At 46.3% G+C, this 26,414-nt stretch overlaps 1 pseudogene; it reads right to left on the reverse strand.

Annotated features, from left to right (window-relative positions):
• Positions 1 to 24,236: 24,236 nt before the first annotated feature.
• LOC142867860 (protein FAM156A/FAM156B-like) lies at positions 24,237 to 24,880 on the reverse strand (annotated as a pseudogene).
• Between the last annotated feature and the right edge of the window lie 1,534 nt (positions 24,881 to 26,414).

Raw genomic sequence — 26,414 nt, forward strand, 5'->3', positions numbered from 1 at the left:
CTGATAATACTGTAGGACTCGTCCTCGGCAGGTCTTCATCAACTCTGCAGGGATTAATAATTCACCCAGGAGTTATTGATTCAGATTTTGAAGGGCAAGTAAAAATTCTTTGCTCTTCCACTAGAGGCATAGTTTCCATATATCCAGGAGACCGGATAGCACAGTTGCTAATTTTACCTAGCCTCCATTCTTTATTCCCTAGTAAACAAAAAATCAGAGGAGAAAAAGGTTTTGGCTCCTCTGGAGGAAACTGTGCATATTTGTCATTAAATTTAGACGAACGTCCTACTATGGACTTAACCATACAAGGAAAGACATTTACAGGCCTCCTAGATACAGGAGCTGACACTAGTATAATTTCTGAACGCTGGTGGCCAAAAACGTGGCCATTGGCCCCCTCAGCTCAGACTCTGCAGGGATTGGGATATGCATCCTCTCCAGTGATCAGCGCCCAGACACTGAAATGGAAGGATAATGAGGGTAGAGAGGGTAGTTTTCAACCTTATGTTCTGCCTTTGCCTGTGAATCTTTGGGGTAGAGATTTGCTACGGCAATTGGACTTCAAATTGACCAATGACTACTCTGTTCAAAGTCAAAAGCTGATGAAAAGCATAGGCTGTATCCCAGGTAAAGGGCTTGGGAAGAACTTGCAGGGAAGAACTGAACCTATAGAGCCTGTGCCACGACCTTCTAGGCAAGGGCTGGGTTTTTCTTAGGGGCCGCTCGCCGCTGGGGATCCTCTGCCCATACCCTGGAATACAGAGGAGCCAGTGTGGGTGCCTCAGTGGCCCTTACCCTCTGAAAAGTTACTCGTGGCCCATAATCTAGTGCAAGAGCAGCTTACTCTTGGGCATCTTGAACCCTCTCAATCTCCTTGGAATACCCCTATTTTTGTGATTAAGAAAAGGTCTGGTAAATGGAGACTGTTGCATGACCTTAGAGCAATTAATGCCCAGATGCAGCTTATGGGGCCTGTTCAAAGAGGACTGCCCCTTCTCTCAGCTTTGCCTAAACATTGGAGTCTAATTATCTTGGACATCAAAGACTGTTTTTTCTCTATTCCCCTGCACCCACAAGATAAAAGCAGATTTGCATTCACGCTTCCTTCCATAAACCATGAGCAGCCTGATGCAAGATATCAATGGCAGGTTTTGCCTCAGGGCATGGCTAACAGTCCCACTATGTGCCAACTTTATGTGGCCTCAGCTATCCAGCCGGTTAGGCAGAAGTTTTCAAAGGTAAGAATTATACACTATATGGATGATATTCTCTTGTGTCATTGTGATGATGGCGTACTTCGCCAAGCTTATGCGTCCCTTCAGGCTCACTTAAAGGAAAAAGGCTTGCTGGTCGCTCCAGAAAAGGTGCAAGAGGGAGAAGTAGGTGCGTTTCTTGGTAGTAGCATTCTCCCTGACAAAATTGTGCCTCAAAGACTGTCCATCCGAAGAGATGCTTTGAGGACCTTAAACGATTTTCAAAAACTGCTAGGGGATATCAACTGGCTTCGACCTTTTTTATGTCTTACCACAGCAGAACTGAAGCCATTATTTCAGATTCTAGAGGGAGACTCACACATCACGTCTCCTAGAACTTTGACTCCTGAGGCCCTAAAGGCTCTTCATAAGGTAGAAGAAGCCATTCAAAAGGTGCAACTAGTGCGCATTCAACACCATGATCCTTTCTCCCTCTGTGTACTCCCTTCTCCCACGCTCCCTACGGCAGTGCTTTGGCAGGATGGCCCCCTTTTATGGGTGCATCCTCAAGCCTCTCCAGGAAAGGTGATTGGCCATTATCCTACCTGTGTGGCCGAGATAGCTTTAAAGGGTATTAGTTTGGCTGTGTCCCATTTTGGGCGTCACCCTGATAGCCTGATTTGTCCATATACTGCCAATCAGGTGAACACCTTATGTGCCAATCTTGATGCATGGGCCATATTGAGATGCACCTTCCCGGGGAGCATTGACAACCATTATCCCAGACATGCCTTGTTGCAGTTTGCAATGAGGAACGAGCTTATTTTCCCAAGAGTAACTTCACTGCTACCTTTGGTTGATGCTTTGGATGTGTATACCGATGGCTCTAAGACGGGTATTGGGAGCTATGTCATTCAGGACAAGGTGTATACCAAACAGTTTAACTATTCTTCTCCTCAGCTAGTAGAGTGTGCCGTAGTTGGTCTGGTTCTCAGTACCATCACTGAACCTATCAACATCATCTCAGACTCCTTTTATGTGGTCAACGCAGTTAAACAGTTAGAGAACTCCTTTCACATTCTTGCCAAGAGTACTGTCTTTTCTGTATTTACAGAAATTAGGAATACTATTCAAAATAGGAAAAACCCATTTTCCATTCAGCATATCAGAGCTCATTCCTTGTTATCTGGACCTATGGCTGCGGGAAATGCTATGGCAGATCGCGCCACTCGCGCCCTCTGGGTGTCTGATGGCCACGCCGCCGCCATAGACTTTCATAAACTTTATCATGTGCCAGCTGAAACCTTACGACTTAAGTTCAGCATCACACGTGCAGATGCTCGTGAGATTGTACTGCAATGTCCAAGTTGTGCTCCTTATCGCACTGTTGTTCATACGGGCGTAAATCCTAGGGGTTTGCGTCCTCTACAACTGTGGCAAATGGATGTAACTCATGTCCCATCCTTTGGGAAGCTTAGGTATGTTCACGTGTCTGTTGACACGTGCTCAGGCGTCCTTCATGCCACGCCTCTGGCTGGAGAAAAGGCAAGTTACGTTATCATTCACTGCCTAGAAGCTTGGGCAGCCTGGGGCAAGCCCCGGGTTATTAAGACAGATAATGGCCCGGCTTATACCTCAAAATCTTTTCAGCAGTTTTGCACTCGCTTGGGTGTGGAGCACCGTACCAGTCTTCCCTACAACCCTCAAGCGCAAGGCATCGTGGAGCGTGCTCACGGCACGCTCAAAATGTACTTACAAAAACAAAAAGGGGGAGATGCCCTACAGCTAGGGCTATCACCCAAAGGACGCCTCTCCTTTGCTCTCTTTACTTTAAATTTTTTAAATTTAGATGTCAAGGGACGTTCAGCAGCAGACAGGCATGTCACGCCTGCTCCGCCACAGAAAGAATTAGTGAAGTGGAAAGATGTGTTGTCTAATCTATGGAAAGGCCCGGATCCAGTGTTAATGAGATCCAGGGGAGCTATTTGTATTTTTCCACAGGACCAGGACAATCCCATCTGGGTGCCCACGCGGCTGACTAGAACGGTGCAGCAGCCTCCAGAGCAGCATGGGGACCCAGTGGCTACTCCTCCTGACGACAGCATGGATGATCGCGAGGATGGCAGCGGAGCCACGCTGGGGGATCCTGTCAGTGCTTCCCCTGCCGATGCCTGTGACACGTAACTCACCAATTTTCCCCCGCCTCTTTTCTACTAATGTTTCCTTGGGCACTGCGTACCTGCCGTTGGACACGCGGAGTAGTAAACTGGAGGGAAATAGATCCTTCTCCTTGAAGGGGACTTTGTGTTTTGTGTGGGGTTAACGGAAGCTGCACAGACTTGGCTCCCCTGTCCATAGTGGCTGGGGGTATGGCAGAAATCTTAGCGACTCTTTTGAGGGTTCTGTGAGGGTGATTGCGGGAGGGCGAAACGCGACCTTTGCCCCTACACCTGTCTGTGTTTGGCCCCCGTTTATCTGGGTGGTATCCACGGAAAAACCCTCTGGTACACATGTGAACTGTTCCTCTAATACGTGCAATTATACATTGTGTTGGAATGCCATGTCTCACCCCTCTGCCATTGTTACCTGCTTGCCTAGATACATTCCTGTTCCTGTTGAAGCTCCTAGCTCTATGACTCTGTTTCGGTCTTGCAGCCACGGACCATGTGGTATTGGCACAGACATTTGCTGCGCTTGAACTGAGACAGTCTGCACAGGTGTGGTTGACCATGCTAAAAGGTTAGCCTAGTTTTGGGTTGCACCCGCTCCTACCCCCAGGTATTTTAGCAGACATGGCCTTTGCACTCTGAGTGGTCTCTCCCATTGCACCAAATAAGGCATGTCTCCTATCCCACAGCCAGCCTTTGCACACCTCCGAGTTGTGCTCATTGCACAAGGTTAGGTGGTTGCTGGTGAAAGCGAGGCTCTGCAACCTTGATCGCACGGTCGAAGGACGGTGCTGAACGGTTGCTCAGCTCTCATTAAATTAATAAAACAGGGGGAGATGTGGGGCGCGGTGTCAACGCCATTACAAGTTGGCGCCTGTTTCCGGCTTTGCCTAGAGCAGCAAACAAGTTCAGCGCACGCGCAATTGTCGGTTGCCCTGTGGCGCGAGCATGCAAACGAAGGGTCCTGCTACGGACTAATGCTTTGGTGGCTCGACAGCTGAGCGGCCTATCCCAGCTTAGGGGTTGTGCTTCTAGGGTATATAGCAGCCTGCGCGCTGCTGGGCTGGGTCTTCCGCATCATGTAAGTCTAAAGGGAACCCCATTAAAGCACTGTCAGAAGAACTCCGGTTGCCGCGTCTTCCTTGCTGGCGAGGCGGGCGCGACACCACACTAGACCAACTCAAAGTGATCTGTTAAGCAAATTGATGACCTGCAGGTGTGACTGAACCTTTTGTCTTGCATGGTGTTAGGTCCTGTCTATTATTTAGTATCTTATTGCCAAGGAGAGCTTGTTTTTATCAGTCTTGTGATCTCGATTTTAACACGAATGTTGGTCTGGTCTGGTCGGTTGTTGTGTCTAAACTCCAAAAGGGAGGGGATATAAGGAGGCCTGTCTGACTTCCCTTGCCTTCATGACCAGCAAATTCTGTTTCAAAGTTTTTCTGGGGTCCTCTGGGCCAAAAGGGGGTCTGTTCAGTTGATAGGGGAGCTTACGATTTTATTTTTAGTTTACATTGTAAAACCAAGTTTCAAATCGGCATAAGATATGAGACTGTCGACGAAAAAAAGCCAAACTCTGTAAAATAATTTTAAAGAGATTTATTCTGAGCCAAATTTGAGGACCATGACCCAGAGCCACTGCCAAGAGGCCTTGGGCAAGTGGACTCGCTGTGGCTGGGTTACAGTTCAGTTTTATACATTTTCAGAGAGACAGGGGTTACAGGCAAAGTCACAAATCAATACATGAGAGGCATACATTGGTTTGGCCCAAAAAGGTGGGACATCTCGAAGCGGGGGTGGGGGGGTGGGGGGTGGGGGGCGGGGGGGGGGCTTACAGGTTATAGGTGGGTTTAAAGATTCTTTGGCTGGCAATTGGCTGAGAAAGTTAGACTTTATCTAGAAGACCAGAAAGGATATGCTTACTTTAAGATAAGGGTATGAGCACTCTGGGAGGTCCAGACAGGAGGACATTTTAAATTTACAATAGGCACCTGCTAGGATGCTTGAGTCAAGATATTTTAAATTTATGATAGGCATCTGCTAGGATGCTTGAGTTAAGACAGGGGCTTCTTATCTTTTAGGTGATGTTAATGCCATACCAGAATCAGGTCAGGAAGTAAACCACTGCTTCGTTTGGTTAACAAAAGCCGCTTAGTGGGAATTTACCCTTTGTCAGCCTAACCCTGCTGGCCTCCTTGCCATTTGCCAGCCTAACCCAGCTGGCCTCCTTAGGAAGGAGTTTTTAGCAAAAAATTAGAGTTCAGTCCTCAAGACATGTAATAATTTTCCCTATCCAAACTGTTCTCCTATCTTCTGCCAGTATCCTCCAGACAAAGGGCATGAGGAACATATCAGTAGCTCAACAAAGTTGCAAGGAGGGAGAACATGCCATACACGCTGCGGAGCACATCGGGGCATCTCATTAATATGATGCTGGAATGTATTTCTTAGGGTCTTTTCTATAGGAAAAGGGCTTGTGTTAGCTGATTTGTGGGAGGACTCAGGAAGTGGAGCTTTTCTCTAATTGATCACTGTCAGGAAGTGGGAGGTAATACTATGATCCAGTATCTTTGTAATTTTTATCTCAAAAGTGAGAAGCTAGAACCAAGGTCAAAGGTTTGGTTGGTCAAGAAGCTGCAGTCACTCATATTTATCAGGACAAGCCCTGCTAATTGTTACAGTGGAAAAATGGGTGCTAACGCATTGAAAAACTAATGGTGTCTTGGCCAGAAGCTGTCTTCTTTCATAGTTTGCACAAAGTGACATACATCCCTAACAGTACCTGATAAGGCCTTTTCCACTGAGGCTTACTGGCAGCGTTTCCTCGATGACACTTCTTTGTTTGTTTTTTGTTTATTTCCAGAAGACCAAATCTCCAGGTATTAATATTAGGTCACACAGAGGCTGCTTCGGTGTGTGTTTTGGAAACAAAACTTGTGCATGTTGGTTGGTGGCAGAGCTGGAGGCATCACCTGAGTACGGGACAATAATCATGAAATCAGCCCATCAATGTTGGTTCTTTATTATTGCCAATACACCTCTGCTGTTGTGAGTAATACAGACAAGAATTTTTCTACACTCCATTTTTATTATGGCAATTTCCTTAATTAGCAAGCATCTTGAGGCTTTTTATCTTGCCATCCATTTTACAGGGGTTCCTGTAGCAGTCTCAAAAAGTCTTTGTTTCTAAAACATTTCAAAGACATGGACTAACCACAGACCACACCTACAACCAGTATAAATATTTGCTCATTCATCTTTTGTCAGCTGGCAGGACCAGGGGAGGGCGAGTAATGTCACCATAAGACCAAATTTTATTTCTGAGAGAAGCTGACATTTCCAGGGTAAATTCCAGTCTGGGATAGCAAAGCCTGCTTGCCAGTTATTAGTTTTTTCTTCTTCAGTAGGAATCACCAACAAAATTAAATCAGGGATGTCCGAGGAAGTTTCCAGAAGGTCTGTGCAGAATATGAATATTTTCCTCACAGAGTTAAGAAATCATAGGCTTTTTCTTCCTCGGGCAAAGGAGGAAAGGTGCAGCAACACACGAGGATGTGTTGAGGGGAAAGCAATGATGTCTCTTTCATAGGAGGGCAGGTGATGAGCCAAGAAGTGCTGAAGGTTTTCTGTTGATAGAATATTCTGTACAGCTTGGGGAACTAGTTACCCATGAACTAAAATTAGCTGAAGGTTTTGCACCTTTGGCTCTTGCTGCTATCGCTTTTAGACAAGGTGGACATGCCTTGGCTCCAGGATCTAACGAAAGGTCGAAATAAGTAATTAACCTCTGACGATTCCTATGTATTCCTAAAAGCACCTCTGGTGCTTTGGCAGACTTTTCATGAACAAAATGGGAAAAGGATTCGTGAACCTAGACTCCTAAAGAGAGTTCTCTTCACAGATAGCTACTCTGCCAGTCTTCGTGCTTAGACTTGCATAAACTTCTTTTAAACTAAAGAGCATGCAATCTTTGACATCGGTTTTATTAGGATATTTTCATTAACCTAGGAAGAGATCTTTTGATTTGCAGTGTTTTCCCATGATTTTGGTAAACAAAGGATCGTTTGTAATATTTTGTAATTAACTAACATATGTAGAATTTTAGATATGCGTTAGTCACATATAGTTGCTCCTTTTCTAGGGCAAAAGAGAAAATTGTTGTGTTCCCTTAAGGTCATTTTAGGAAAGCACAAAACAGTGTACGCCTAAATGTCAAGGAAAAACAAAATCAAGAATATGTGGTAGAGCAGGCACTATAATAGTCCTAAGCATCTAAGGATAAATATTTATAGGCAACAATGTAAAGCGCGTGGCAGTAAACAAGGATTTTTTTTTTTTTTTTAAGAGTAAGGAATCATTTAAGAAATGACTGAAGAGGATCTCAAGGTGCATGAAGAACTAACAGAAAAACTTGGTTAACAGGAACTTCTACTAGTGTGGGCATAAAATAGCATACTCGTTTTATGTGTAAAACAAAGAAGGCCCTTTATCTAATTTGACCATTTTTTGTGCTTTATTCATGAGACATAATATGTAGCTAATAGCATATGCATCACACATATATATACAAACATACATGTATTTTACATATATACACATACATGCACTTTCTTATAGTCTTTAAGTATTACATATAAGATGTATAAGATATATTTTATATACATCATATATGTTATATATACATCATATATTTATATATATATATCCCTGCACACATGTGTTATGAAATAAAGCCATTAATTATGGAATATAAAGTTTCATTGGGAATGAGAATCATTATGAGATGGATGGAGTGGGCTTGTGCCAGGAGTCTTCAAGTCAAAGGATATATTCAAATATTCAAATTCTTCCTTTGGTGCCTGGAGACTTTCAAGCCCGGGTCCGATTCACCATTACAACACTGGGGATGGGCTCCTTTTGTAAAGTAGAAGGAGGAGGATTATGAAAAAGGAGGAGAAATGGGAGAGCCCCTAGGGCAGTCTCGAGCAGATGAGTTTTAGGAAACAACACTTATGGAAGTCTGAAGATTCAGAAATGTAAGCCCTGAAGCTACCTGGGCTCATAACGCCTTAGAAAGACTTTGTGCATCCAGAAGTTCCCATGAGTGTGAGGAGCCCAGTTTGAAGACTGCTGCTTGCTCTACAAGATTTCATGCCCCAGGCATGCATGGAAGTGGTGAAGGTCCAGTGAGCACTAATAGCACCACACTGACAGAGAAACCCCTGAATGGCCTGTTGGCAACTCACCTCTAGCAATGGGTGAGTACATCAACCCGCAATTTCAGGTTCCCTCTTGTGTTTCTCTAGTCAAGGAAACATTTTATTGGGCTGTCTCTCCCTAAGGGAGAACACACATGCAAGAACCAAATGGGATAAGAGAGAAATTGGAGGACCAATCTTCTTCAAAGTTTGCTTGTCTTCCATAATGTTGGACAAAAGGACAGGCATGGATTGGGTGGACATAAGGAAGAAGGCCTGCCTCCAAAGCGGGTATGCTAGTTACTCTGCCCAGAGGAGGAGCCCTTCTTTGGGTGGTAGAAAAAGGACACAATCGGATAAACTCTACTAACCTGAAGAAAGTGCATCTTTCAAGCTCAGAATATCATTAATATCCATAGGGTCGTTAGACTGTTGTGATTCTCTGTGAGGCTTGAGTCTCTCCCAGGCTGGAAGGGTAGGGACTTTGAGGGATTCACACCTAAGAAGCAAGCAAAGTTCCTTCCTCCCTCCTTTCCCCAGGTATCCTTGGGATAAGTCCCTATTGCCCAGGTTGCCTTGAATCCTTAAGGAGACTGACCATTGCCTTCACAAAAGGAGGGTTTTCTTCTCCTGCAATTGCATATCGGCATGATACCATGAAACTTTACGGAGGAAAGAAGTCTACCTTCTGTGTAGGCAATCTTAGCATCTGTCACCCGACCACGACCCTCATACAGGGCAGAGTGATGGGCTTTATGTTGAGCAAATTGTATTTCACCCTTCTTTTCTTCTGTCTCAGGATGGCAGCAATGAACAGAAAGTCAGAGGTCCACCATCGAGAAGACAAGGCAGGCTGTTTTCCCAAGGGCATGGTTGTTCCCACCACATCATTTCCCACACATTATTTCCCGTCTGCCAGGAGCTTGCATCTCAACCACACAACAGGGCTAATTATATGCTCGCACCCATAACTTCGCAGTGGTGATTTTGCGAGTTAAAGAATGTAAGTGTTGGTATTTGCAGGCATAATATTGATGAATTGGACCCTTGACATTCCTCAGAATGTATGATCATTAAGAATGGAGACTGTGCAGTAATACTGGCCTGTTTTAAAAAAAAGAAAAGAAAAGAAAAAAAGAATGGAGACTGAAGCCAGACTGCCTGGATTCCTATCTCATCTCAACGGTTTCTGAGCTCTTCAAAGTTTTGCAAAGTTCTGAGTGGATCAAAACATCATATTGTACACCTTGAATACATGCCATATTTATCTGTCAAGTACACCTCAATGAACCAAAAAAGTGATACCACTGACCACTGGTTATCTGTCATTTGACTCTACAAAGGAAAAAAATAATATATTTACTCAACTATGTCCTGAAAATACAAAATACGTACCAACATCGATATTCTTTGTCTCTTACAGCAGGCACCAGAATGATGTTCACAGCACATGAGGAGCACTAGGCAACAAGGAAGGGCTCCTGGAGCCCTGAGTCATGGACAACAGCTGCAACACACAGGAACTCATGCTATAGGCAGAGGACTCTGCTTCCCTCTGCTCCCTGCACTGGGCTGTGGGAATTCCCTGCCGGCTGGTCTGACTGCTGACCCTACCACCACAACACAGCCAGGGAAGTGACTGTGTTCCCACTCCCTGTCCTTCATTCCCTGATTCACAACTTCAACTTCAGAGCACTCTTTGAGTAACCCCTAGCTCTGAAAGACACCCTCTCCTTTTCAGGATTGAGGGATGATTGTTTTCATTTCATCTTGTTCCTGGAGCGTTCTGATATTCAGAAATTTCTCACAATTTCTGGACCATTTTATTTTCAGGTCCAATTTTGATCCCCATATCTAACACACACACACACACACACACACACACACACACACACACACACACACAGTCCATCATTGCCATCCGGTCTTTCCTGGTCAATCTTTCCTTCTACACAGTGTGCACTGTGGCGCTTCTGAAATGAGCATCCGGGAATACAGGGGAAAAGAGTTGCTAACAGGAGCTGAAAGGTTTGGAAGCTGTAATGCAGGGCTCTGATCAGAACTGGGGGAGCAACACATGAATTGCCATTCAAGGAGGTGGAGTTTGGAATCAACCTCACCCCCTTTGGCTGTATTCTATGTTCTAGAGTACTAGACCCTGTTTAGACCCGTGGCAACATCCTCCCTCCTCCACCACCTCAGGTAATAACCCTCATTCCCTTTAGTCTTAAAGAATCACTTCACGTTTTTCTAGTTATGAGACCCTCACTTGGAAAGGACTAGATGGAGGGGCTTTATCAAAATGAACATGCCATATCCTTTCCTTTCCTTCCCCTCTGGAGTCCTGATGTATCCACTCATAGGGTCCTGTTCTTACCCACACCAGAAGTTCCGTATTTGTGGGCTATTGTTATTGATGTGGAAGTCCCTTATCCCTCAAATAAGGAAAAATTGAGAAGAAGTATTAGTCTCATAAGCTTTAAATATACTTGTTCAATTTTCTATACTCACTGATACTGGTCACGGGGGAGGGCACAGACCATACATTTTGTGCAAGACAAATGTAGAAGGGGCAGATGTAGATACAGCTGAAAACTTTCCACCCCCCTCCTCAGGGGCTTGCAAATGTATATCACAAAAATGCTTAGGTAGACAAAGAGGCAATAAGGCCTCTGATGACAAGGTGCAAATATGTCCCAATTTTAGGGTGGGAGTTTGCACAAAATAACATGTTTGCCTCCTGCCATTTCCCATTTCAAAAGCACTTTGTAGGATATGGGCTACAGGTGTTCAGGCATAGAAAGCACTCACAAGGAATCGTTGGAAGGGTGGATACAGTGATTGATGACTGTACTATTTGGAAAGAGGCCTAGTCATTCTATGTAAAAGCCCAGGGAGGGAATGTCCCACATAGAGGAACACCTGTCCTATGGCAGTGGTGGGCATATCACAATAAGAATGGGTAAAGAAAATGTGGTATATAAATATAATATATAAAAATATTATTCAGCCTTAAAAAGGAAGAAATTCTGTCACCTGGGACAATGTGGATGGAACTGGAGGGCATTATGCTCCCTGAAATAAGCCTAACACAGAAAGACAAACAACACATGTTCTGATTTACATGTCTAATCTAAAATAATTAAAGTGGTAGAAGCAGAGACTAGCATGGTGGTTACCAGAGGCTGAGGGGGTGGGGGGAGGAATGGGGTCACGATAATCAAAGGGTACAAAGCCTCGCCTAGGAGGAATAAGTTTGATTTTTTTAAAAATCAGTCACGCAGCATAGCGAATATAGTTTGTGATTGAGTTCTGAACATTTCAACATTGCGAAGAGGGTCAATTTCTAATCTTGTCATCACAAAAATTATAAATATTTGAGGTGATGGATATGTTAATTAGCTTAATTTAATGCCAGAATGTGGCACCTGAAATCCAGAAAGGGGCAGTTACCTCACTAGGTTTCTTTTCATTTAGGACACGTGAGGAAGAAAAGGGCCTGGCCAGTTCCTCTATTCAAATAGATCAGCCCGCAGAGCCTCTCATCATTTCCCAGTCACAGTTCAATGCAATTCAACTTGCGCTAACACTCCACCAAAAGTCTCTACCTGCCTTCCTGCCCCGGATGTCATCTTCTCTCCTGGCCCTGGTATTTCTTTGGTTGCTGTGCTAGGATGTGACATTCTGGACATGGCTAGGTGTCATTTGATTTGAGCTCTTACCTGTAATTTGAGGTCAGTATACACTCTCAGAAATGGCCCCTCATAACCCTGAGACTTTGCTCTTTCTTTTTCATTTTCTACTCTCTCTCTCTCTCTCTCTCTCTCTCACACACACACACACACACACACACACACACACACACACACACACAGAAGGACACACTACGTAGTCATGGGCATGTCAGGCCTGGATCTTTCTGCGGTCTATTTTCCCAATATCTTTGACCCTTCAGTCCCTGAGATTGGTTCCATAATTCACCAGAGGTGTTCAGGAGACAGCCAGAGACATATAGTTGACATGTTCTCAGACATGTCCAACATGAGGGAATGAATACAAATTCAGGCTTCCACTATGATGTGCTCTCATCTGCCCAAGGATTGGTAGAAATGAGGCCACTCCTCAGAGGACAGAACAAGCCCAGTGAGAACTTTCTGCATAAGGATGCTACAGTGATTCTTGGGCATGGTTGAGTGTAGAGAATCTTCCCACAACACCACAGCTTGGTGTTTCTGGCTCCTTTGACACAGTCCTCCAGATGCAAACCCAGGAACTTGATTGGGAAAGTCCATTTCAAGAGGGAAGAGACATCTCATATGTGAAGTCCATCCCATGTGGGAGGAGCTGCCTTGGAACAAGGGTGAAGAGGTGCAAATAATCTCAGCAACCACATACCTTCCTAGGGACGTACAGGTCGCAGCATCTTGAAAAGAACCTATGTGGAGGACTCCAAGCGGTGATCCCACTCGTCTTTCTTGGCTCCTATTTAGAAAAGTGTCTGGATGGGGCCTCCCATGCCTACCGCAGATAGAGAGTGTCCAAGGCATGGGATGTATTTGCAGATCATAGACCCTCAGCCACATCCTCCTGACACCCCACCACAGCTAACAAAGCACAGAGTCAGAGGTGGCAAGCAAGGAGGAACAAGAACTTTGTGATGGGTAAGATTTGTGAGGGATGGTTGGATTGCCTTCACAGAAAGACCCAGAGAGCCTTAAGCTGTGGTGGGAACAATCTGCTTAGAGCTTGGGTCCCAGCTCCCCTCTATTACTACTGTGTGACCTTCTGAGGGCTTTTGAACCTCTCTGAAAAGTCAGGATTCATGATGATAAGTGGGGATAATTATATTCTTCTCTTGTAACATGGAGAAGATTCTAGGGGATAAGGAAGGTGAAATATCACAGGGCAAAGACTCTCATGGGATGTGACTGGGTGCAGCTGCAACACCCAGAAATTGGACGCACTGTCATCACCTCACCCTCATCCAGGCCATATACACTGACCCACACTCACAGTCTAAGCCTTTGAGTTCCTAAGGAAATCCTCCAGTCGCACCTTTTGAATGGGGACAGGGGCTTCTTACAAAGTCATTTCAAGTCAACTCACCTAAACTTACTTGTTTGGGATTCTCTTCAGAGCTCACAAGATTTTGCTGATTTTTGCTATAACCACCTCTGCAGATGTCAATGTATACAGATTGCCACACAGCTGAATGAATTTTCCCATCCAAAGAATGCAATAATATGTTTGGGGGGTAACCATCATGGGGCATGGTAATTTTAATAATTTCTGCCTGATGACATGAGAAGCACCACATGCGCTCAAGGACAAATGTTCAAACAATGCAATCATGCTCTGATTCCCATACAGCAAGCGTCAAAAAACCCTTCCCATGCCATCCACAGGAGCACCAGCAAAGAAGGAGCAGCACTCGGAGCACGTAAGCCAGATGCATCGGCACCAGCACACAGGACCTTCCTGCTTCCCTGCCACGAGCAGAGGGCTCACTTTGCCTAGATACTCCTACTGCTGACCCTAGCAGCCCTGCAGCTCCTGGCTGGAATCAGTGTTCCCAATCCTACTTCTGCCACCTTGCTCCATATAAACAAGTTGAGAGCACCTTTAGGCAACTGCTAATATTGACAGAATGCTATAATACTGAGCAGTACTTCCCCACCACTTCTAACCCGGGCCTGGATTCTGTCTTCTCCACAGAATTCTCCACATTCTGGCAGTGTGGCAATCTCCTCATGGATTCGTCATGCCTACAAGTACCTATGGTAATGACCTGCATTCCCTTCTGTTGAGGAAATTCTATCAGTATTTCTCATCTGGGTTCAGTGTTGCCAGAGATATTAGCAACCCACACTCGCCATCACCTCCTCCTACGCAGAGTCCCCATATGCCCTCAAGTTCAACATGCCATTTTCAGGGGTCATGCCTTCAGCTTCTCCCTAGTGAAAATTATTGTAGTAAAATGGGGAAATGTGCCTGTCTACTTCAAAGGGATGTGGAAAGTTTACAGAATTAAATCACACGAGTAAATAATGTCTCATATACTGTTCAAGCTATTGAAATAAAATCATAGTGACCTAACAATATTTAAGAGAGAATGGGGAAACCTGGTGAAGCAATGGCTATTAAAATGTGGCTGTAGTCTTGAGAGCTGTAACAGTACCACATACATAAGAAGATGAAATGTCCCCATGAGGACTCTGCTCTAGGGCCATTTGGAGAAACACACCTTGGTGCTCTCATCCAGAAAAATGCCCCGAAGTATGGGAGAGAGGAATCGGGCACGTAATGGAGTAAGGCTCTTCCACTACACACAAAGAGGATAATATTTGAAGATAGATTCAAATTAATTGAAGTTGTCAATTGTAAACCCGAGAGCAATAACTAAGAAATGAAATTAAAAGAGGTATAATGATTAGTTAATAGTAGTGACAAAGTGAAAACATAAGTAATACTCAATCCAGGGAAAAGTACAGGAGCTGCCTGTTCCATAGAGAGGACAACCAGGTAGGTGTCCCGGCCCGCGGGACCTTCTGTTACTCGCGGGGGCGAGGGGGACCGTGCCTGAAAGAGATGAGCGAGAGAAAGAAACGAGACCAAGCGAATGATTGTCAAGGTCTGCTTTACTTAGATTCTTAGTAGGTTTTATAATCATACAGAAACAAGGAAGTAGAAACAAAAAAATAGAGTGTTGACGATGAGGCTTGGGTCTGGGTTAATCAGCCCCAATCAGCGTCTTATCAGTATCCTGTTTTTGACTGGTTACTCATCTCCAACCTGGCAGGTGGTCAGGAACAATTGCAGTCAGCATACCCTGGAGCATCCCGTGGTCAGCACGTCATGGACTGCATTCTTCTCGGAGCTATAGCTGGAATTTTCCAGGGCGAAGTCCGTGTGTAGGACGAGTCATAGGGGAGTTGAGGGTCTTTGAGGGTCCTTGCCTCTAACATCTCCCCCTCTCCTTATTAATATGAGGGAGGTTTATATAAGTTGGTGGAGAGCCTGTCTTAGGCTACGCGATGTGCTTCCGCGACCAGCACCCCAAATATAAGATCTGGCGATTAATGTGAAGGTGAAGCCTCTGTCTTAGGCTATGTAGGTGGCATCTAGCTCCGGCACTTCTGATTATGAAGTGTGCCCCCGGGCATGGACCTACAATATTCCCGTCATGGAGTTACCTCACAGCTGGCGGGGTGTGCACCTGGTACACGGCATCGCGATAATCCCGTCATGGGCGTCTCCACAGCCTTTGGAACCAACTGCGTTCCATGTCTGAGGCAAGGTCTGAGAAATTTAGACCCTCTGTGGCTGAATGGGGAGACTCTGTATGGATGTCTTCTCTGGAGCCTCTTTGTTCTAGCCGTTGGTAAAACACGGAGACCGATTTTTGTGTGGCTGCGTCTACCTGTGACTTGACAAAGTTGGTTAGTTTTTTGAATGCCCAAGGCCCAAAGGTGAGGAGCAACAGAAAGCCTACAAGCGGCCCTAAGACACTGGGAAGCAATGTGGATAGCCAGGGGGATGTGGAAAACCAATTTTGATACCATGCCTCACTTTGTTCCCTCTGTTTCTTCCTATTTTCAAGGCTTTGTCTAACTTTTTCAATGCTATCTTCTACCAGGCCTGTTTTGTCTGCGTAGAAGCAGCATTCTTCTTTGAGTGCTGCGCACAAACCTCCCTCTTGGAGGAACACTAAATCTAAGCCTCTTCTATTTTGTAACACTACCTCAGAGAGTGAAGCGAGGGACTCCTTAAGATATTTTAGACCTTGCTGTAGCTCTCGGAGGTCATTATCGATGGCTACAGAGAGCTGTAGGTATTGCTGGTTGGAGGTGACTAGAGAGGCTATGCCTGTTCCAGCCCCTGTGGCACCAAGGCCTAGAACAACTGCGAGTGTTATGGCCGTGATGGGTTCTCTTTTTACCCGGGGCATTGTGGTGCCGCGCTCCCAAAACTGAAGTAACTCATTAGCAGGATGTACAGTGAGCCTGGGGAAGAGCATGACTAACACACAGTATTCTCTATGCTCAAGAAACGTTGCAGAGACTACATACGGGGTAAGGCCGGAAGAACAAGCAAAATAAGAGGTGTTAGATGCCTGAATATACTGAAAAGTGGAGTTGACAGTAATTGACTGATTACATATTTTCTCTAAGGGTGCGGGGGGAAGCATTCTTGGGCTAAGAAGGCAAAGGCCTAGGCCTGTGACTTGGCTGAGTGTTAGGCCATCATGGGTCTCTAGGCCCCACCTGAGTCTGCTGGTGTCGTTAGTAAATAATGGCTGACCAAATGTAGCGATGCCTTCATAAAAGGGAGGCCGGGGGGAGTAGCATACCCAACATTCCTGATATTCTGAATTATTGGCCTCTCGGATGGTCCTGATAGAGGCATTGACTAAGGAGAGAATTAGTTCTGCCGAGGAAGGGGGGCCCCTCGGGCAGGGTAGGTTGGTATAGGGAGGTGCTGAGCAGAGGAGGGGACACAGTTGGGGAGGAGGGTAGGTCCCTGGAGGGACCGTGAGGTCGAGGTGGGTGTAGGTCGTGGTTAAGACCTATTGCGACCGTAGGACCTCTGGGGAGGCTTTTAATTAACTTGATTTTAAATGTGAGACCAATGTTTTTTCTAGATGTTTAAAGTCTAAGTCCCCACTCAAATCCCCTGGACTGAGCCCAGGAAACCTTTTTTTCCAGCTTTGGTGAATGAAATCAACAGGGGGTTGCACCACTGGTTTTTACACTGAGGGTCAGTGGGGGGTTGTGGGGTGTAAGGGGATGAAGGAGCTCGACAGGGAAACTGCTTTTTGACGGTGATATAATCCCAGGAAGAGGAGGGATTCCAGTAGGCATCACCGGTGGTCTCACAGCCCCAGGAGGCACAGAAGAAGTCAGGGGCGTAACCACATTGATAGTTGTTGGTGCGAGGCCGATGGGCCCCTGGGCAAACATAAAAGTCTATATACCTTGTTGCGGAGCGTCCGGCTCCCGAGGAACAAAGGCCTGGGGAGGAGTCAGCTGTCGGAGGAGCTGGCTGAGGGGCGAAAAGTGTGGGAAGGCCCCACGCAGGGTCTTTAGCCCCAAGAGCTAATACGCATAGGTCAATTTCTAATGGATCCCATGGTATAACGGCGGAGAGATGTGAGGAGGAATTAACAACGTCTCCTGCCTCATTAATTACCTGCCATGTATAGTTGTAGATCTGATGGATGTTGGTTGCGATGGTGCTCTTGATCACGATTAGAATCAGGCATAGGAGAGGCATCGCCTTTTCTCGGGGAGTCATTGTATTTCTGGAAGAGAACAGAATTAAGAATTCTTCTCAGGGGATTCCCTGGGTGGGTTATATAACTTAATCGCTCTCTCTGGTAGCCATCTGGCGTTTCCTGCCTGGGTATCGTAGATACAGGCATGTCCTTTTCCCCATATGAGGACAGGGTCAGGCCCCAGCCATTTGCCTGTAAGCGGCTCCTTCCATAAGGCCTGTGCATAAGTATCTGTGGTGGATGGGTGCCAAAGGCGGTTCGGCGGCCATTTTACTGGCAGTGTCAAAGGTGAGAAAGTTTAAAATGAACAGGGCATGATTAAGAAGGGTTTTGGAATTACCTGTTAAAGGGTACAAAATTCCTCCTCCCGATTGTAGTTTGGAGAGCATATTTTTTAACGTCTGATGAGCTCTCTCTACAATACCTTGGCCTTGAGGGTTATATGGGATGCCTGTAACATGCTTAATGCCTAACTGAGCACAAAAACTTTTGAAATTGGAGCTGATATATTCCGGGCCATTGTCAGTCTTAATAACTTTAGGCTGAGGGAGGGAGGTGAGACAGGCTATAATATGACTAATAACGTGGCGGGTGGCCTCGCCTGTTTGTAGGGAAGCAAAGATAAATCCACTGCAAGTATCTATAGAGACATGTACATATTTAAGCTTTCTGAAAGGGGGGTAATGAGTGACATCCATCTGCCAGAGCTCCCCAGGGATCAGGCCGCGAGGGTTGACTCCTAGGTGTGGCTCAGGGAGAAGGGTAAAACAAGCCCTGCATTGGCGGACGATTTCTCTGGCCTGTTCTCTAGTAATGGAGAATTTAAGCCTGAGGGTATGAGCATTGAGATGGTGTAAATCATGAGCCTGGCGTGCAGCGCAGACAGGATCAACAGTGATATTGTGAACAGCGCCTGCAACGCGAGTCGCCTGATCAACAAGATTATTTCCAGCTACTAGAGGCCCAGGAAGGCCACTGTGGGCGCGAATATGGCCTATAAAAAAGGGCGCAGAACGGGAGTGAATGAGTCCTTGTAGTTGCTGGAACATTTGAGTGGTATTGTTGGAGGGCCGAATATGAGGCACAGTTTCTAAAGTGGCGACAGCATGAGCAACATAAGAACTATCAGTATATAAGTTAAATGGTGACTGATCTACGTATTTGAAGACTGCGACTAAGGCTGCTAACTCAACGAGTTGAGCAGAGGAGAATCTGGTGGGAAAACTGCGGACCTGGCCATTAATGCTATAGGCCGCGGTGCCTGAGGAGGATCCGTCGGTAAAGACTAAGATGGCTCCTGGAATGGGGGAGACTCTTGTTTTTTTGGGAAATATTACAGGTGTCCGATAGAGGAACTGAATTAGTTTATCAGGGGGGTAATGATTATCTAGTTTGCCCTGGAAAGACGTACAGTTAACTGCCCAATCATCATCAGTTTGTATTAGCCACTGAATTTGAGAAGCATTATAAGGGAGTATTATGATATCTGGATCCTTTCCAAAGAGCTTAAGGGAGTTTTCTCGCCCCAATCGAATAATTTTAGCTACTAAGTAAGGGTAGGTGGGAAGGACTTTAGGGGAGGAAGCCAATAGGTGAACCCAAAAAAGAGGCTTGCCCTGCCAAAAGAGTCCTGTGGGCGAAAAGGGGGTGGGGAGGACAATGAAGTACAAGGGGGAATCTGGGGAGAAGTAGCCAATGGCCTGGGCATTTATGGCCTGCTCGACCAAATTAAGCGCTTGCTGCCCTTCTTTAGTTAGGGAGCGGGGAGAGGTTGGGTCAGTATCTCCCTGCAGGATGTCAAATAGGGGTTTTAGCTGTCCTGTGGTGAGTTTTAAATATGGGCGAAGCCAATTAATGTCTCCTAGAAGACGCTGAAAATCATTAAGGCATTGAAGAGAGTCTTTTCTGATCTGTACTTTTTGGGAGAGGACCTTATTGGGGAATAATTCAAAACCTAGGAACAGGTGAGGGGGACAGACCTGAATCTTTTCGGGGGACAAGCGGAGGCCTCGAGCTTGTAAGGCCGAGACAACCTGCATAGTAACTTGATGTAAGGTTGCCTCTTCGGCTCCGGCAAAAAGAATGTCATCCATATAATGAATTATATATAGTTGAGGATGTTGAATTCTAAAAGAATCAATTGTCTGAGCTACATGTTTTTGGCAAAGGGTAGGGCTGTTGGCCATGCCTTGAGGCAATACTCGCCACTGGAAACGCGGGGAGGGTCCTATACAGTTTACTACCGGAAGACTGAAGGCGAAGCGCTTACAGTCATCTGGGTGCAATGGTATGGAGAAGAAGCAGTCTTTTAGGTCAATGACTATCTTATAGTAGCCTCTGGGGATAGCTACGGGCGAAGGCAAACCAGGCTGGAGTGCCCCCATGGGAACCATTGTTTGATTAACAGCCTGCAAGTCCTGTAGCAGCCGCCACTTGCCAGTCCTTTTTCGAATGACAAAAATGGGGGTGTTCCATGGTGAAGTAGAGGGCTCTATGTGTCCGGCAGCTAATTGTTCCTGCACCAACACTGTAGCTGCGGCTAGCTTGTTAGATGGGAGGGGCCACTGATCGATCCAGACAGGTGAGTCACTTTTCCAAGTGATTTTATCTGCCTGAAGTGCAGGGGGATCAATGGCCCTTACAAAAAATGTTCTTTGAACCCTAGTCCTGATCTGTCTGACTTAGGGGGGGTGGTCAAGGGTGCTCTTAGTCCCTGACCCTCCTTGCCTAAGCCCTGTCCTGGGAGGAATCCCTGTTTAAGCATTTGGCTGGCTACAACTTCATTGGGGCTGCACATAATGACATTCATTTGTGCAAGGATATCACGCCCCCATAAGTTAACAGGCAGGTTTGGGACTACAAAGGGTTGGGTGGTGCCTTTGTTTCCCTCAGGGTCTTCCCATGTTAAAATTTTTGAGCTCTGGAGAGTATTATTAGACTGTCCTATACCTTGTAAGTGCGTAAGGGAAGGCTGCAGTGGCCATGATCGAGGCCAGGCGTCCTGGGCAATAACTGTGGAATCGGCGCCAGAATCAAGAAGGCCTTCAAAAAGTTTACCATCTAACTTTAACCGCAGGGTGGGTCATTTTTTGGTGATAGCTTGGACCCAATAGAGATCAGAAGAGCCAGGGCAGGAAGCACCTCGGTTAGAGGTGATGGCTGGGAAGGATGTATTAAGGGGCAAGGGCAACGCCTGAGCTAAACGCTGTCCCTTAGAGACACACATAGGACCGGTAAGCGCGCTGGCTAAGATGTTAATCTCCCCGGTAAAGTCACTATCTACTATGGAAGGGTGGACTATGAGCCCTGCAAGAGTAGAGGAGGCTCGGCCCAGAATAAAAAAGAACATATTAGCCGGTGGGGGTCCAAATGAGCCAGTAGGCAAAATTTGAACACCATCTTCAGGTTTTAATATTGTGTCGGAGGAGGCACACAAGTCCACTCCTGCGCTCCCTGTGGTCGCTCGGAGGAGTCCAGGGGCTGGGGATCTTCTTGTCGGCTGTTCTCCGAGGCCGACTGAAATTGAATAGGACAAGGGGAAGGGCATGTTGGTCTCTCAGGATCATTAGGAGAAGCCGACTCTCCGGTCGCCTCACAAAGCAGACCGTGACATGGGTCGGAGGCAGAATTCTGCTACAGAGAGCAGCTGCTTTTTATTGGGGTCTGAATCTGCCCCTTCAACAATATCTCTGATTAGTCCCCAGTACGAAAAAACAGATACAGGGACGGCATCTGGGCCCTGATTTAGAAGTAAATCATTTAAATCTCTACCTACTTTTTGCCATTTATGTGGGTGAATCTCAGGTCCACCAATAATAAACCAAGGACAAGCACAATCAATGAACACAAAAAACTTTACTAAGTCCTTTTTCTTAACTCTAATTCCTCTCTCTCTGAGTGAGGCCTTGAGATCCTTAATAAAAACGGCCTCTTTAGACAATGAATGGCCCATCTCGATGGGGTGACAATGTAAAAATTTACTCACCAGACCGTCGACTCTGTGAGCGGCAGAACGAGGGTCTCTGTAGGGTTTCCTTCGGCCGAAGAGCACTCCGTGGCGTCACCCGACAAAGGTCCGTACCTCGAGCCCCACGTTGGGCGCCACTTGTCCCGGCCCGCGGGACCTTCTCTTACTCGCAGGGGCGAGGGGGACCGTGCCTGAAAGAGATGAGCGAGAGAAAGAAACGAGACCAAGCGAATGATTGTCAAGGTCTGCTTTACTTAGATTCTTAGTAGGTTTTATAAGCATACAGAAACAAGGAAGTAGAAACAAAAAAATAGAGTGTTGACGATGAGGCTTGGGTCTGGGTTAATCAGCCCCAATCAGCGTCTTATCGGTATCCTGTTTTTGACTGGTTACTCATCTCCAACCTGGCAGGTGGTCGGGAACAATTGCAGTCAGCACACCCTGGAGCATCCCGTGGTCAGCACGTCATGGACTGCATTCTTCTCGGAGCTATAGCTGGAATTTTCCAGGGCGAAGTCCGTGTGTAGGACGAGTCATAGGGGAGTTGAGGGTCTTTGAGGGTCCTTGCCTCTAACAGGTAGGGGTAGCAGGAGGGAACAGTGGAGGTAGGTGGAACCACTCAGAACATTTCTTTCCCGTCCCCATGACAGTGGGCTCTGCTGAGCTGTCGGCCTTGTCACCTTAGGGATGAAGGTTTCCCACAGATGACTTGGTGGTAACGGGTCCACGGAACTGAAAAGGAAACCTGTGCCACCCAGCCATCTAGGGTGCCTCTGGCCACTACTAGCACAGCAGGTGTGGAAGGGGTTCATGTTGTTTGTTGGTTGATGTGGTTCGTCTGATTATCCAGAAATAGAACCGTTGCCACGTGAGTCCATGCAGCTCCTCCTCGCCAGTCTTTTATCCATCTTTAAAATGTAACCAAAATGTCTGTACCCTCATAATATCCTGAAATAAAATAAATAAATAAATAAATAAAATCTTCTAATCGTGCATTCTAAAGAGTCACAGCAAGTGATGAAGTATGCAAAGAGAAAGTCAGGGAAACCACCACCCAGGGGAGGAAGCGGAGAAGAACATCAGATAGAGGAAGAAAGTCTGTGTTTCCAATTGTAGAAGGAATGCACAGCTCTTATAAAACATGAAGGATGATTGTAAAATGCCATGAAAAAAAGAAACACTCCAGTCATTTATGGAGGTAGAATTATTATAGAAGAATGTGGGTGCAATTAACATTAAAATCAAGACTAATTCTTTATATAGTTGATCTCACATGGCTTATGTAAAATATTGTAGCCTCACCTGTTGAGCAAATAAGTTGTGTTCGAATTGGTGGTGGTGAATGTTACAGGGGTAATTTATCTCTCAAGCTCTCTGATGAGATCACAAGATGAAATTTCAGTCCATATCGACTACACCAGAAAGCAGGTAGTGTCAGAAGAGGACCTATTTTCACATTTGGAGAAGGCTATTTCATGTGCTCTGGTAAAATCAGAGGACTCTAGAGGGAAAATTTGGAGAGATTAAATCAAATAAATGTCATGATAATCAAAATACACATCTAAACCCTGATGCATTCCTCCAATCACACAGAGATGTTTGTCCCCAGCACATGACCACATGAGGGGCACCTGAGATTGAGGAATGATGACAAACCCCCAGTCAGTGACTTGAGCACCAACAGGCAGGTGCTCTGACAGGTCTCCCATGGGCAGGAGACTGCTTCCCGTTGCTCACCGGTAAGGGAGAAGCGGTAAGGGAGACGCTCTATCCCGCAAGGCTGCTTCAGCTGCTGTTGCAGTTATGGCACCACAATGGTGACTCGAGCATGTTCCCAGGCCTCCCTCCTCCATCATTCAGAGTCTACACTTCTGCAGCCTCTCTTGAGATATCGTGAACAGCTGCCCCAGGATTTAGATTCAATCAACTCAGATGTGGGGGGACATAAACCAATGCCAGTAAACTAACCAGTATGTTACCATTACCTTCCTTTAAAGCACGCATCTATTAGGGATTCACAATTGATACAATACATTAGAAAGTTCTTCAAGGGATTCTAATACTCCCTTGTTAAGGAGCGAAATTTCTTTACTTACATGTAGGTTACCTTAGTCGAATGCTTAACCCAAACAGTCCAATGTGTGGATGCAATTCTCATGCATTCTCCTGCTTCAAGTTCTGGAAATTGCGGCTCATCTTCTCTCTGAGTTCCTCTCAATAATCCAACTGCACAACACACATGCTTTCCATCACACCTCATGCTTCTCCCGGGAGGCAGTCAATAAAATGGGCCAAAAGGACATAGATGTCAGGAAAGCACTGCTGCTACATTGGATACTTTGTAGCTTTTTGACAACAAGATGAGGAGGAAAAAACAAGATTTTCCTGGAGGATTCTGGTCATGACACAGGTCCCGGCCATCCTCTGACTAGAGCTCACTGTCTGGTCCCACGCCCGGGAGCTGGCAACACCGCATCTGCGCCTGAATCCCTCCTGATCTGCCTCGCGTGACGAACAGTGTCTCAGTTTTCCTCTAACCACTGCTTGAGCAGCCTCTGGAACACTCTCTTGCTCTCCTGCTGCCTCTCCAGTTGGCGCTTCTCCTCTCTCTCCTGCTGCTGGAGCGCCCCTCCGGGCAGAAGGCCGGGCTGGCTGGTACCCAGGCTGAGGGTCAGGCCGCTGAGGCCCTGCACTAGCGCCTCCCAGGAGGAAGCAGGAGGGGCCCCGCTTCTCTCCCCAGGGATCCCAGAAAGAGTCGGCCTATGGCTCTGGCAGTATGGACACTCGCATCGGAATCAATTCTGATCCCTGTTCCCTGAGGAAACGATCCTGGGTTCCCTCTCAGCCGGGTAAGGTGCCATGTGGTCACGGTGTCTGCATCCCAGGTGGCTGGAGCCAGGACCAGGGCGCGGGTTACCCAGGCCCACCATCAGCTGCCCTGAGGAAGAAGGCCGAGGGGCTGCTGTGCCCGCCTGCGCACTCTCTGCAGCCGTCATCTGGGAAGATCCCGACATCGACACTGGATTCCATTTCTGGAGTGGATCCATGGAGGTCTAGTCTGAGCTGGAAGCTCCGCCCGGCCCTTGCGTCTGGACAAAAAGGTGAAGCTGGAGGTTCTCAGATATCCAGAAGGCAGCGAGGAGGGTGTGTGGCCAGACTGAAACAAAGGGTGATAAGGGAAGAAAGGAGAGCCGTCACTTAACCTCTTAAGTAAGGTAATACACCTTACTTAACCTCTCTGTCCCTCTACTTCCTGTGTGTAAAACAGGGACAATCAGGAGACCCACCTCCTAGGCTTCTTCTGAGGATTACAGGAAATGATACATCTCAAGAGCTTAGAATAATGCATAGCATATCATAAGCATTTAGGGGACGGTCGCTGGTATTCTGTCTTTTGCATGCCAGCTCATGGGAAAGGTGCCTTGCAGTGAATGATGTTAACTACTGGCTTCCTCCTCCATTCTCAAATATAACTCTAAGTGTACTTAATAGGCAATGATATCTACTCTTTCTATAAGCATTTTATATAATGTCATAGGGCAGCATTTTATTGAGGTGCAAGCATTTGTGCCCTGGAGGCTTCACATACATTTGATTGTCACCTTCATAATCACTGGCTGGAGGTGCTACCCCACAAGCTGCTCAGCTGCCTACAGAAATCCTTTTGTGACATGACGTGCAGTGAGACCACATACAATGTTACTTTTCTCTAATGGCGCTGAAAAATATGGTTCTAAAAGTCTTGGCACAGGGTTCTTCAGTAAGGGGCTTTCTGTGACTACTAGGTGTCTGTCTCTCCCTTCTCTTTCTGAGCACCCTATACACATTCCCAGAAATGGCATCCAGAGCCAACACTCTTCAACAACCTAAAACATTGTCCTTCCTCCACTATTGTTTTCCCAGATCTACCCATTAATCCTCCTGAGATGACCATTGTCAAACCCCCATTTTTAGCATGTTGTAAATACACGATCTTTGTCTTTTCACTTTTGCTTGTACACCGCTTCCCCTAGCCGAGCGGGTAGTGAAATCTTGCTCTGTCGTACAAAGCAGTCTCTCCACCTGCGCAGACTAGTGAGGTATGCTAAGGACTGGGAATGTGATGAAAGCAGTATTGAAACTCAGGTGAGAATTCTACGAGCTAAGGAGTGCAAAGTTGGGGTTTCTCCTATGGTGGTGGGCATATAACTACCTCAGTTTGCAGGTGGTGATGTGGCAGAGCTGACCCAAGCTTGCTCTGACTCCATGTGAGACCCACCCCAGGCTGCTCTCTCTTGCCTTTTATGTCAGTCCTTTGGCCACACTGAGTTCAGATGCTCAGCTGTCCTATACTTCACTCCCTGAACCCACCCTGGTGTGTACCTAGTCATACCGTGCCAGATATCCCTGCAGTAGATGATAGGAGGAGGACACATTGCTCTCTGTGTACTTGGGGGGGGGGGGTGGACTTTCTATGCACACACGGAAAACTAACAAAAGCAAGTGAAGGAGAGAACTCACAAAAGTGTGAGTAATTTGCCAGTCATGATGCTTCCTGCCTTCAATAGATTAATTTTTAAACAGCATCAAAACATGGAAAGAGCTGAATGTGGTGATTGTGATAGGCAGAATGCC

Source organism: Microcebus murinus, unplaced genomic scaffold (assembly GCF_040939455.1).
Source record: "Microcebus murinus isolate Inina unplaced genomic scaffold, M.murinus_Inina_mat1.0 scaf021_hap2_Mmur4.0, whole genome shotgun sequence".
In the NCBI taxonomy this organism is placed as follows: Eukaryota; Metazoa; Chordata; class Mammalia; order Primates; family Cheirogaleidae; genus Microcebus; species Microcebus murinus.